General features: G+C 43.5%; 1 long non-coding RNA gene across 1 annotated transcript in view; it reads right to left on the bottom strand.

Annotated features, from left to right (window-relative positions):
* Positions 1–13,605, bottom strand: part of LOC142945859 (uncharacterized) — a 36,194-nt gene that overhangs the window by 501 nt on the left and 22,088 nt on the right. Inside the window, exons 2-4 of the long non-coding RNA XR_012952948.1 lie at positions 330–631; positions 193–259; positions 38–79 (exon numbers count right to left, since the gene is read on the bottom strand). This is a non-coding gene — a long non-coding RNA (uncharacterized LOC142945859). The remainder of the gene's footprint in view (positions 1–37; positions 80–192; positions 260–329; positions 632–13,605) is intronic.

Genomic DNA, 13,605 nt, shown 5'->3' with positions numbered 1-13,605 from the left:
TTGGATAGGAGTATTAGTTTCCACAATTTGCTTTTACCACATCACTGGAGAACGCCGACACAGTCTCCTCGTTGGCGTCCTGTTAGTGAATTAGGAATTATTATACTTTGGAAAATTGTCTTTGGTTTTAAAAGACACACACAATGAACATGTATAGAATCATTACACAATGATGCAGCAATATCAACTTACATCAGTGGGCTCTTCTCCTCCGATCAACACTATGAGTGGTGCAGCAATGTGACTGAAGGTCCAGCCACTGCAAAATGTGACGATGGTTAACCAAATGACTAATTATGAAGGGAACTCATAGAATGAAGTGCACCTACCTTTGAGATAAGGCCTCCTCACAGTACTGCCCACCTCAGAGGAGCTGCCCCCAGCTATGCCCTCCATTATGGGCCTACCCCTATTGTGCTGGAGTACCAGCTCCTCAGCAGTGGTAAAATCTGCAGTCTTAGGTCCTCCCCCCGTCTTGACCATATCAGCCCTCTTTTTGTTTGCTAAAATATGAAGGATATGACACTGACAAGCTGTTCAATACATTCCCATGGCACATATTGGATTGACTCACCATTCTGAATAATGTTTTTGTGCTTGCTCCCATGTCCTGTTGATGGCTGGGTTGCAACTACATGGGGGTTGAAAGCACTCAAAATTATATGTACACCATAGCATATCATTATTGTAGAAAATGATTAAGGTGGACTCATGATAAGAATAGAGAGAATCACACACTATTTCTTTTCACTGCTTCAATTGATTGAATTTCTGATTATGAATAATACATCCATACATACTGATCCGCCCTACACAGATTCACACACACACATTCAAACTCCTAGTTCTATATGGTAATCTACACCTACATGTATATACACATATATAGTAGGCTACATGATACATAAGGGCATACAGTACATATATCCTCTTATTAATTCGTATCAATTAGATACTCTTTGGGCTTGTTTTTATCTAATTATTCTGAAAGCAGGCACATTTAACGACATATAATCTGATTGATTGGGGTGATGAGGCACTTAAAATGAGCCTATACATTTTCCCAACACTTATGCATTTAACTTGTCTGCGATCTTTTGCCATGCTTCTTGTCTTGCCCTCGCAGCGGTGGCGGTGTTAGATTTTGCCATGATCACGGTCTTGAAATCCTCATATGAGGTCATAATCATCTCCTGCTCGTCAGCGGAGTAAAAAGAGGCTCTTTCTTTGAGTTTATTTGCCATTGTACTGTTAGAAAATCATGGTTTCGGTGATCGACGCTTCCCCCTTTTGAAGTAGGATGGGCACGCGCAATTATCCTCATCCTGATCGTCTGGTCGAATTAACGAGATTGTTTGAGAGCGGATCAGCCTTGGAGAAACCGACATAGCCTGCTTTCAATGATCGGGTTGATTTCAGCTGGCTAATAGGACATTTGATCGACTTAGCTGAACGACGTACGAGGAACGGGGCCCTGGTAGGAAACGGTCACGTGATAGGTGTGTGACGAATCAGGGAAGGACACGTCATGACTGCTAAGAACCAATCAAGTAGCGAACGTGGGTGTGGGCGTCATCGTTTTCAAACTCCTCCGTTTTCGGTGCTCGAGAACTCCGGCGTAATTATGCATATATTCCATTTCTAACAATATATCCCCCGGAATCCTACACTGTGGAAAACATTTATTTTTTGCAATTTAATATTTTGTATCTTAATTTTGTCTTTATACACTGTAAATTGTAAAAAGTTGACTTTACTTAAAACAAATGAGGAAACCTATTGCCTCACAATTTTCAAGTGAAGTTACTCATTAATTTTAAGTTGTTAAAGCTGAAAATAACTTTGCTTCGGCAACTCATTGCAGTAAACCTGAGCTTACTCACAAACATGAACACGGTTGACCATAAAATGTCAGTTCAGAAATCTTAGAGATCTGAGTTATGTTAAGTCAGCAGTCAAAAAAGTTATCCTTACAAGTCCAAGCATTCACATGACTGGTACAATATCAGGAAATGTTTTCATGTAAGCTGAACTACAAAGTGTAAGCTGTTGAAACAAAGAGAGAGAACAACTATTAAGGGAAAACTGAAGGAGTTTATTTGTTCTGTGAGACATGAAGAAACAAATGTATTTTTGAGTTTTGGTTCTCTTTTCAGGCATGGTGTCAAAGTTACACTCAAATGCTCGACATACCGTCAAATTATTATGTAAACCATTGAAAAGAATGCAGCTTATTCTTCAATATAATGAACATGTACTATTGTTTGTCTTTTTTAAACAATATCAGTTATATAACATTAAATATAACTTTTATAAAGATACACGTTCATCAGCTCAAACTGTCACTGAAAACATTTGAGGCGATGCAGAAACACCGCCTTGTGTTAAAGACCTCTGCTCTGATTTGTGGTTTTCTTCGGGCAGGTGGAATTTTGTAAATGCTTTGAGGAGCACTACAAGGAGGCAGAGGAGACAGAATATTTGTCTCATGTACGACTGTCAGGATATAGGGACAGAAGATATGACAGTTATTTGTATTAAAGCTACCAACTGTAGCTTAAAGTGTACTTCTATTTACTGGGGTCGGCACAGATTGGCCTGGATAATTCCCTGCGGACCAGCTGAGTGTGAGGAGTGTTCACATTTGAAAGAAAATGGTTAAATCAAAGCGTAAACACCTAACCAGTTTGGTCTGATGAAAACAAACTCAGGGCTGTTAGGTCAGTTAGTTTTTTTGGGCTGGTGTGAAAGCTGTGAATTGAACCCTGATCCAGACACAACCGAACCAAGATCGCCTAAAAGCGTGGGTCTTGGTCTGCTTCTAAGCGGACTCTGGTGAGTTTGTTTGTGGTGTGAAAGCAGATATGGGATTTTGGCATGATTTCAAAAAGCTAAACTTTAAATAGATCCATCTTCTGTCAGTTCAGGAATCCATCTACAATTTGATCATTACGAGGCCATGTACATACCCTATTTATGCAAATCATTTGGTAAGCGCAGGTATTTCCCTTGAATAACAGGTAAAAAGCTGCTAAAACTGCTGCGCTTGTATCCGACTCAGTTCATGAAACCCATTAAAGAATGTGTAACAGTAATCCTACAATAATCTTTCTGGATCATTACTGTACAGACGCCTAATGCACGTGTCTCTGCGCTCCTCCACCTTCACATCAGTCATCTGGGAGAGCGTAAAGGGGCTTTGTACAGTCCTCTCTCTACCTGTTAGTCATTACTCATAAGATGCAGGTCATTTGTAGTCTAGTAATACTAATAATGCTCATAATCAGTTATTTCTTCATAAATATACACAACAGAAGCAATACAGTGCTGCATAAACGTCTGTCAGACACTGGAACTGGATTTCCCCTCGTGGGTCCTGATGATGCAAAGTGACAATCACCAAAACCGTCCAATAAACAAGTTGTCCTCTTGGTTCATTTGTAAAAAGTCTGTGTGAATAGGAACCGGACCAGAATTGAAATGCAACAATGTATCTTTTTCCCCTTGGTCAAGACCAAATTAACCCAACTACACAATTGGAAAGTGTCAGCCATCTTAACTACCTACCTACCTACTTACTTATACCTACCTACCTACTTATACCTACCTACTTACCTACCTACTTATACATACCTACTTACCAACCTACCTACTTACCTACATACTTATACCTACCTACCTACCTACCTACCTACTTACTTACCTATCTACCTACCTACCTACCTACCTACCTACTTAACTACCTACCTACCTACCTACCTACCTAACTACCCACCTACCTACCTACCTACTTAACTAGCTACCTTCATACCTACTTACCTACCTACCTACCTTTCTACTTCCTCAGTGTAATATACATCCATACATCAATAGATACAGGTAGATCTACTTTTAACCCCTAACATATATTATTTTGTGTGCCAGACGTCTATGTGTGTGTGAGTGTGTGCGTGTGTGTGTGAGTGTGTGTGTGTGTGTGTGTCAGTGGGCTAGAGATAGAGGTGTGAAACAGGAGCATGTAAACTGTCGTATGTCAGGTACAAACACCTCTGTGCATGTGTGGGCTTGTACAGCGATTTAGTGTTCTTACTGTGTTACTTGTTTGTGACTGTGTGTGTGTGTGTGTGTGTGTGTGTGTGTGTGTGTGTGTGTGTGTGTGTGTGTGTGTGTGTTGCAGTGGTCGGACCTTCTGTGCCTCCACCACTTCAAAGGAGCCGTATCTTCAGAAGTGCCTCACAGACAAATGAATTATTGAGACCATTTGAAGACGTTTGCCATTGAGCGTTTTGTTCTGCTGTGGAACTCCCTGCCTTTCAGGAAGTGGAGGATGTGTTCTTCCCTTTAGATCAAGGTTGTCGACTCCTCTGCTTCCTCTTCTTACATACACACACACACACATACACACGCCGTGTGTTCTTTGCCTCCTGCCTTAAACTCTACTTTAGTTGTCTTATTTGAAAACTCACTTCTGCCTGTTTCAAGTTGGCCCTCCCTCTCCCCAGCTCCTCTCATTTTTGCTGTAGAGTCCCTTTGCTATGTTTTTCTAAGGGCGCTGAGTACCAAAGATTTAATGTTCAAAGAAACACCTCTACACCCTCACTCACTCATTCATGTGAGTAAAAAAGGATTTGGGGTTTTACTAAATGTGTTGGCAGTGCAGGATGGGAAGCTACTGAGAGACTGCAAAAAATTGGATTTGATTGGATTCCTCTATTTTCTCTTGTTTTCTAATTGTAGCTCCTTGTGTGGATCATATGGTGTGCTGCTGTAGTCCAAAGGCAGCAGAAGCTACAACATTTATTCTTTTAAACAAAGAAACAAAAAACAAAAAAAATGTTTTTAACAATTCAAGCATCAGGCAATAAGTATCTGTTCATTTCCTCAATGCTCAGACTTACATAGACATCTATACCGGAAGTTGTTGTAAATCCTCTAAATGTCAAATTTTCGTTCATATTATGAAACCAGGAATGTGCACAAGGCCGGATTCAAATTGCTTGAGCAACAGCCCATTTGCCTCTCTTCCGTGGCCCCGGCATACACTCCTCTGTCCCTGAATGATGTTAGTGGAGCTAAAGAGCTGTGATATGTAAAAACAAAGTGTTTGGAATGACTCATTTTACTATCAATGAAAACCGAACGCACATAATGTCACCATGGAAAAAAGAGAGACAGGCAGCATCAGATGATGGAGAGGTGAAGGATGCATGCGCTACACAGCATGAACTTTATCTGAAAATTGTGTGTGTGTGTGTGTCTGTTTTCAACTTCTGGAGCAAGAACTGAACTTCTGACTCACCCAGAATCTGATAGGTATTTTATTCTTGCTTTAACTAAGTTGTCTTTATAGCTGTACTTAGGCTTGCCTCAGTGGTGATTGGACTGAGTTTCTGCCTGTCTGAGGAGGTGTGATTTAGTCTCAGCTGCTGAATAGCTTTGCTAATTGCAAGGGAGGAGCCTACACTCCTGGCAGACAATCAGTAGATTGCTGCACTTCTGTAGGCTGGAAGCGTCAGCTTTCAAGCGTCTGGCAGACGAAGGCTAGGGCGAACAAAGGCAACAAGGCAACTTTTTCAAGCCCGACTTCGTCAAGCTAAGACTTCTCGAACGTGTAGTTACCTCATTTTTATTGTTCAAACCATGTGTTTGCATCCAATTTCGGTCCTCTCTTCTGCTCGGTGGTCACGTAGACATTGGGCCACTCCCAGGTGCCGTGACCCCGCTAACCTCATTTATCCTACTCTCTCAGCTCATGTTGAGCAAGTGGTACCGGGGGGGCTCTGGAATTGCCAGTCGGCAGTGCCGAAAGCTGAGTTTATCTCGGGCTACGCTTCCTTGCTCTCTCTCAGCTTTCTTGCTCTAACTGAGACCTGGATCACGCCAGAAAATACCACCACACCTGCAGCTCTGTCAGAAGTGTACTCTTTCTCTCACACTCCCAGAGCTGCGAGGCGGGGTGGTGGTACTGGCTTGCTAATTTCCCCAAAATGGAAATACACTCTTGTCTCGGTTCCTCAGTTCTCCCCGTCCTCTTTCGAATTTCATGCGGTTACTGTCACTTATCCAGTCAAGCTCACCATTGCTGTTGTGTATCGCCCACCAGGCCCTCTTGGTGAGTTCTTGGAAGATCTCGACACAGTAGTCTCACACTTCCATGATGATGGCTCCGCACTCATCCTGCTCGGAGACTTTAACATCCAGACTGATAAATTAGAACCGCTTCTTTCCTTCCTCTCCTCTTTTGACCTTTACCCCGCCTCTTCTCCTCCTACCCACAAGGCCGGCAACCAGCTGGATCTTATCTTCACTAGACACTGTTCTACTGCTAACCTCTCCGTCATTCCCCTCCAGCTCTCTGACCACTATTTTATGTCTTACTCCCTCTCCCTCTCCTCTCCCCCCGTACTTCCACCACCTACCCACATGGTTTCTACCCGTAGTCATCTCCGCTCCCTCTCCCCGGCTGATCTTTCATCTTCTGTTACCTCTGCTCTCCCTGACCCTGAAGCCTTCTCTCTCCTATCCCCTGATATTGCTACTGATCTTCTCCTCTCCACCCTTTCCTCTTCTTTGGACAACCTCTGTCCCTTCACCTCCAGGCCTGCACGGCCAACCCCACCTGCCCCATGGCTGTCGGACTCAGTGCGTAATGACAGACGGAGCCTAAGAGAGGCTGAGCGTAAATGGAGAAAAGGCAAACTCCCGGGGGACCTTCTTAACTTCCAAGCTCTTCTTTCCACTTTTTCCACCACTCTATCTACTGCTAAAGCTGCTTTATTTCGCTCCAAAATCCTAACCTCTGCTTCCAATCCTAAAAAACTCTTCGAAACTTTCTCTTCACTCCTCCAACCCCCACCCCCTCCTCCTACTTCCTCCCTTCTCCCTGACGATTTCGCCAACTTCTTTGACAAGAAGGTAAACGATATCAGATCCTCCCTCTCTCAGCTCCCCTGTCCACTCTCTCCCTGTCCACACTCTCCCTCTCTCCAGCTCTTCCCCCACCGCTCTCCCTCCCCTCTCCATGCCCCATCTTACCCTATCTTGCTCCCCTCTCCCCTAACGAGGTCCTCAACCTTGTTACATCTGACCGCCCCACCACGTGCTCCCTTGACCCGATCCCCTCCCCTCTTCTTCAGTCTATTGCGACTGAACTCCTTCCTTTTTTCACGCACCTCATGAACACATCTCTTGTTTCAGGATACTTTTCCACGGCTTTCAAGACTGCTAGAGTCACCCCCCTTCTGAAGAAACCATCACTTGACCCCTCTGATGTGAAGAACTTCAGACCGGTGTCTCTTCTACCCTTTCTTTCCAAACCACTTGAACATGCTGTCTTTACTCAACTATCCTCCTATCTCCACCAAAACAACCTCTTGGACCCTCACCAGTCCGGGTTCAAAGTGGGTCACTCGACTGAGACAGCCCTCCTTGCGGTGATGGAGTCGCTTCACGCAGCGAGATCTAACTCTCTCTCCTCTGTCCTGATTCTCCTGGACCTGTCTGTGGCGTTTGACACTGTTAACCACCAGATCCTCCTATCCACCCTCGAGGGAATGGGCGTTTCAGGCTCTGCACTCTCCCTGTTTGCATCCTACCTGACAGGTCGATCCTACCAGGTGTCATAGAGGGGCTCTGTGTCGGAACCACGCATGCTGACTACGGGGGTTCCACAAGGCTCAGTCCTGGGCCCCCTTCTCTTCTCGCTCTACACAACATCTCTGGGTTCTGTTATTCGCTCGCATGACTTCTCCTACCATTGTTATGCCGATGACACCCAGCTGGTCTTGTCATTTCCCCCCGGGGACACTCAAGTGGAGGCACGCATCGTTGCGTGCTTGGCTGACATCTCGAAGTGGATGACTACACACCACCTCAAGCTCAACCTGGACAAAACCGAGCTACTGTTCCTCCCGGGGAAGGGTTGCCTGCACCGAGACCTGTCTATCACCATTTATGATACCGTGGTGACGCCAACTCGGACTGCGAGAAACCTGGGTGTGACCCTGGATGACCAACTGTCGTTCTCAGCAAACATTGCATCGGTTACACGCTCCTGCAGATTCCTGCTCTACAACATCAGGAGGATTCACCCCTTCCTCACTGATGAGACGGCGCAGGTGCTAATCCAGGCTCTTGTCATCTCCCGCCTGGACTACTGCAACTCACTACTTGCCGGAGCCCCGGCGTCGGCCATCAGACCTCTGGAGCTTGTCCAGAAAGCTGCAGCTCGCCTGGTGTTCAATCGCCCCAAGTTCTCCCACACAACTTGCCTTCTCCATTCTCTACACTGGCTACCTGTAAGAGCCCGCATCCAGTTTAAGACTCTGGTGCTAGGCTACAGGGCAGTGAAAGGAACAGCTCCTTCCTATCTCCAGGCCATGGTCAAGCCCTACACCCCGGCCCGACCACTTGGCTCTGCTACCTCGGGGCGACTGGTTGCCCCGTCGCTCAGAGGTCCCTGCGGCCGATCGACCCGGTCGCGGCTGTTTTCTGTCCTGGCCACACAGTGATGGAATGAACTCCCCGCTGACGTCAGGACGGCAGAGTCGCTGCCCATCTTTCGGCGCAGGCTGAAAACTCACCTCTTCAAGAAGGCCTACCCTTCCGCTTAGCACTTACTTAGCATCTATTGTATTCATACTAGCTTATTGCACTTATTGTTTTTATATTAGTTTGTGGCACTTATTGCATTCGTTTGTTTCTGCACTGTACGTTGGCTCTGGTTTATGCTCTTAGATGCTTGTTTGAGGAAAGGACATGCACTTATTACTTCTGGTGACTAGTTGTTCTCTCGAAAACCGATGTTGAATACACTTATTGTAAGTCGCTTTGGATAAAAGCATCTGCTAAATGACTGTAATGTAATGTAATGTGTGTGTGAGTAGAAGAAAACCTTTTTAACAACAAGCTAATGTTAATATACAGTGGTGGAAGAAGTACTCATATCTCTACTAAGTGTTACAAATTACAAGTAAAAGTTCTGCATTCATGTACTTTAAATGTAAATAAGATGCCAGAGTGCATCAAAAAGCATGAAAATAGAGCTTGTTTATAAAAAAATACTAAAAAACCAGGACTCCCCCTTATGAAGTCTAATGTCCTGAAGCCCTAAAAATCGATATATATTTCTTGGTCTTAATAATTCAAACATAAGCCTAAATATTCATAAAATGTTCTAATCGGAGGAGGCACAGGTTAAGCCCGTTCCCCACCTGTGAGGTAGATGTAAAAGGTTGGGATGGAACATGGTCTACTTATAGAAGCTATGCATGTTGTACTGTTTGAAACCATGGCGTCTTCAGGTTTCCAAATCTGTAAATCAACTCTATTCTTATGAAGTATTTTAACAATCGTAAAAGTCGTTTAAATATAATCTTTGGAAATATAACAGCAAGTTGTGATCAAAAGATGCGGGGATCATTTCCTTGTCTTTTCTTTTCTTGTCTTGTTATGCTGGAAACTAGAAATTCCATCTTTGTAAAGCACTTAAAAGCACCTCTACTAGAAACACACATTGGCAGACGGCAGACTTGAGTTACTTACGGGCCTGTGGGTCTCGTGCCACAGGCTGCGCCCGTGTTGACAGGTTAGAGCTTCCACAACGTCTGCATCAGCAGTGTGGCTCAGGTGCAGCCCGGCTGTGAGTCAGCTGAGTTTCTTCTAGAGAATCGAGGTCTCGTCCATTTTTTTCCTCAAAATATACAGTGAAAATACCATCAAACTCTTTTGACAGTATATTATATCATACCAGCAACATTACTATTTGTTGCATTACTATTTGCATTTAAGCATTTCCTGTTTCCATCTCAAAATAAAAGCCCCTCTAGTATCTTTTTGTGGACAGAATCTCTTCAATTGTTAACACAAGACTTTCATTCTGAAATATGACTTGCACTGCTCCCTTAATTAATAGTGTACCGTCCATTAATTGTGGATTGCAAATGGTTCTTGACCTTTTCCTGTGTAAAATAAATGAATTACATTTATATAATGAAATGAAACATTCTGCCCATTATGAAAGACAAACTCTATACAAAGAGGGGTGACAGAAGCAATCGTTTATCCGTCCTGCGCTGCACACACGGAGTGTTAAGCACGAGACAGCAGCTGACTTGCACTGTAGGGAACTCTGCCTGCTCGAGGCCACCTGGTGGCTGTATCAAAGCACTTACACCAACAAGCCCTAAATCGTAAGTTACGAATTGAAACTCCAATTCTATAAATATAGGCGTAGCCCTCTAAGAGCTGTCACGATTGGGTTTATCCCCACATGCATGCACAGTTGTGAAGATCATTTTGTGGCCCTGTGCCGTTCACATGCCGCTCTTTCATCTGCACTTGCAAAATAAAACAGCTGTGCATCCATAGTTCTGCTCCCAATTAAACCAGCTTTTCTTCATCTGCTGTAAGTGGACCCAGAGGGGCCCACAGCTTAGAGGGATTCGCATTTACTCATACAATCCTGAGGTACAATACCAAACTAATGTTCTAAATGCATGGGAAGCTCATCATGCAAAGTGCTCACATGTTAATGCTGTATTCCTCTTTCGTTTCGTTGGCTGAGACTCAACGCTCTCAATCACACAAAGCTATACTGGATTAACACCAATAATGACTCCTCTCAATGGAATCTGTCATCAACAACTGCTAGTATGCTGAATGACCGAAAACTGAAACTCAGTGCAGATGGAGGACACATGCTCTTCTCACACCTTTGGAGCTCCATTTTGGTGAACCCTGTGGGGCAGTGCAGATTGCAGTCAAGTACACCCTCTACCCTCCCCATGCATCGGGGCCAATGCAATTCTGGTGATGTGGTTGCCAGGTTCACCTGGTACACATATGGCGTAGTGGGATATAGGATGGGGTCGGAGAGAATACATTGTGATGCATTATAGGTGGGCTTGTTAGAGGATACACTAATCATGGGCAATCACATTGTTCTATTGTGGAAAATGTACAATCATAAACTAAGACAATGTTCAATATATGCAAATGCTTAAACTGGCACTTGCTGGTGTCTGGGCACCTGAGGAAATGATGCCTGTCATGGATAATAGGGGCCAACAGGGGCCCTTACAACACATTTTGGCCCAGTGGCCCCACAGCAGTATAATATGGCCATGCTAACCAGACAAGGTTACACTTATAAAAGAAAGAGAACCAAAAATTGACAAATATTTAAACAAACTATGTGCAGCTTTGATCCAAAGGCATTGGGTGGCACTCTTTTGTAACCCATTATTTACAATTTATGAGCAGTTTATAAATGATCAATACATGTTTAAGGTGCATTAGCTGCTCTGAAGCCGCCTCATTTGAAGAGCTGTAGTTCTTTTACAACTGGGCAACTCTACCTGCTGATCAAAGCCATGAGATATGATCAAAACATCCAGAGCATCTACTGAATGGATCTCATGGTGAGAATATTTTTAAAACTGTTGTTCTCAAGGTGAAGAATGAACATCAATTAATAAATGGTTTGTAACACACTATAATGCAGTTGTAGGGAGATACAATTAATTGTATCTGTATTGTATTGTGTAATAGAATGTTCTGAACATACGATCAACTCTTTATATACTCCATAGAAGCCAGTGGGCATCTGTTTCAGCGCTGATGTTCAGACTTGTAGAAGCCCAGTAGCTGTGAACAGGTGCTCAGCTGTACAGTAGAGCAGAGCATGGTGACATGTGGAGGTGTGTGATGTGATTCAGGATGAGCAGTACATGAACACAGTGCACTGTAGTAGCACAGGTGTTTAATGAGAGCTAATGGCCTCCCCATTTCCCTTTACCTTAGTGATAATGGTTTGGGTGAACCACCATCGACAAAGCATCCACAGATGTTGAGAAGCATCTACACAAATTCTCACACACTCACACACACACACACACACACACACACAAACCTACACAGGCTGAAGCCCATTAAAGAGCCTGACAGGCAGAGTTATGGCGGCTTCACTCACTCATTTGATGTGACAGTGTTGCTTGTTTATGAGCGCTTAGGGAGAATTTACTGGCCTTCCTCTCCTTCCATCATACAGTCACCAGCAGGACCAGCATCAGCATTCAAAGAAACGCTCCTATAGGTTATAAATATATACAGTAGACACATACAACCCGTTCTCACTCCCAAATACCCACGCATGTTCAGTGCGACGCTATGCAGCGTCAACAACTATCTCTTCCTGACCCGAACTTAGTAGTTTTTTTGCCTAAGCCTGACTTAATGTGGACAAGGAAGTTTATTTTGAAAATACACTTTGCATGTAACAAGCATATTTGTTAAGCAACGCCCCATTAACACTATATAGGGCTACGCATGTTATACTATAGCATCAATAGACAGTTTACATGAATGGTGATATTGTTTGGCTGTAAGAACACAATTATAATTATATTCACCTAAGTCAAACAGGATGATAGCAACATAATCATGAAGTGTTATTTTTAATGGATTTTTAAACTCAAAATAGCCTCAAAGACATGAAATATACATACCATAAGTGAAAAACTGATTGCAGCAAGTTCTCTTAAATCATTCGTAGAAGCCATTTAAGAACAATTACAAATGGTTCTTGCTTAATTACCCTGGTACCACTCTGACGGCCCGCGGGCGGGCTCTGTAACAACTGCTCTGTAACGATGAGTATTAATGTGATATCTCATTAGAAAGCTACGGTTCTTGTAATTCGATTTATGCAAACCATTTCAAGATACAATAACAACAGCAGGTACAGTTAACGTCTCTGTCAAACAAGCACTCCAAAAATAGCCGATAAAATATCGCCGTGACTCACCGATTATGATTCATAACGGCTCCCTCGTGTATGCTAGTCCAGCAAAAACGGTCTTGTTTGATCGCTAAGGGTCCACTCGATCGAATCCAGTAAAATATTTAGTCCAAAACACATTAGTACGTCCATAAAGACCCACGGGGGGCTGTTGCATCATTTCAAATTAGCCAGCAGATATGATAACTCGCGATCATAATTCGGTCATTATTTCACTTTTCATGTCAACAGAGCGGAGATTTTCATCGCAAAATGGAGGCTGCATTCCGCCGGTTAGATTGACATCATTTGACCCAATAGAAGCTTCTATAGCCCGGTCACATTCTGGAACAGCCAACGAGAGTCCGCTTTCAAAGACAATGCCCGCCTCTCTTCTTTGGGTAACGCTCGAGCCAATTGGAAACAGATCCTGTTCAAACTCAGGCTCCATATAGCCAATGAAATACAAAGACAAGGATAAGCAGATTTATCAGATTGCCCCCTGGGAAAGTTTTTAAAACTGAAATTCAAAACCGTGAGTCAAGTACCTGACACCGATTATCAAGAGCAAAGTCTGGTTCATGAGAATTTTCAAGAATCTGTGAAAGTTGACAATGGTTATATGATACAGTTAACAATACATCAACATAAATAAACTATAGTTTGAATTTCAGACACGTAGTTTATCGTAGTATATGCATTTTGATGTGATGACGTGAGCCTCCGCATTCTTAGTAAACCATGTGTAAAATATTAATTTTCTGTCGTATTGTTATCAAATTCTAACTTGTACCAGGTATGACCCCATGCTGTCGTAGGTGTGTGTT

The sequence above is a fragment of the Anarhichas minor genome, unplaced genomic scaffold (assembly GCF_050575085.1).
Source record: "Anarhichas minor isolate MPS153535 unplaced genomic scaffold, ASM5057508v1 ptg000008l, whole genome shotgun sequence".
NCBI classification, from domain to species: Eukaryota; Metazoa; Chordata; class Actinopteri; order Perciformes; family Anarhichadidae; genus Anarhichas; species Anarhichas minor.
Note: the sequence above shows the minus strand (reverse complement) of the source record. Positions and strands in the feature narration are given on the sequence as shown.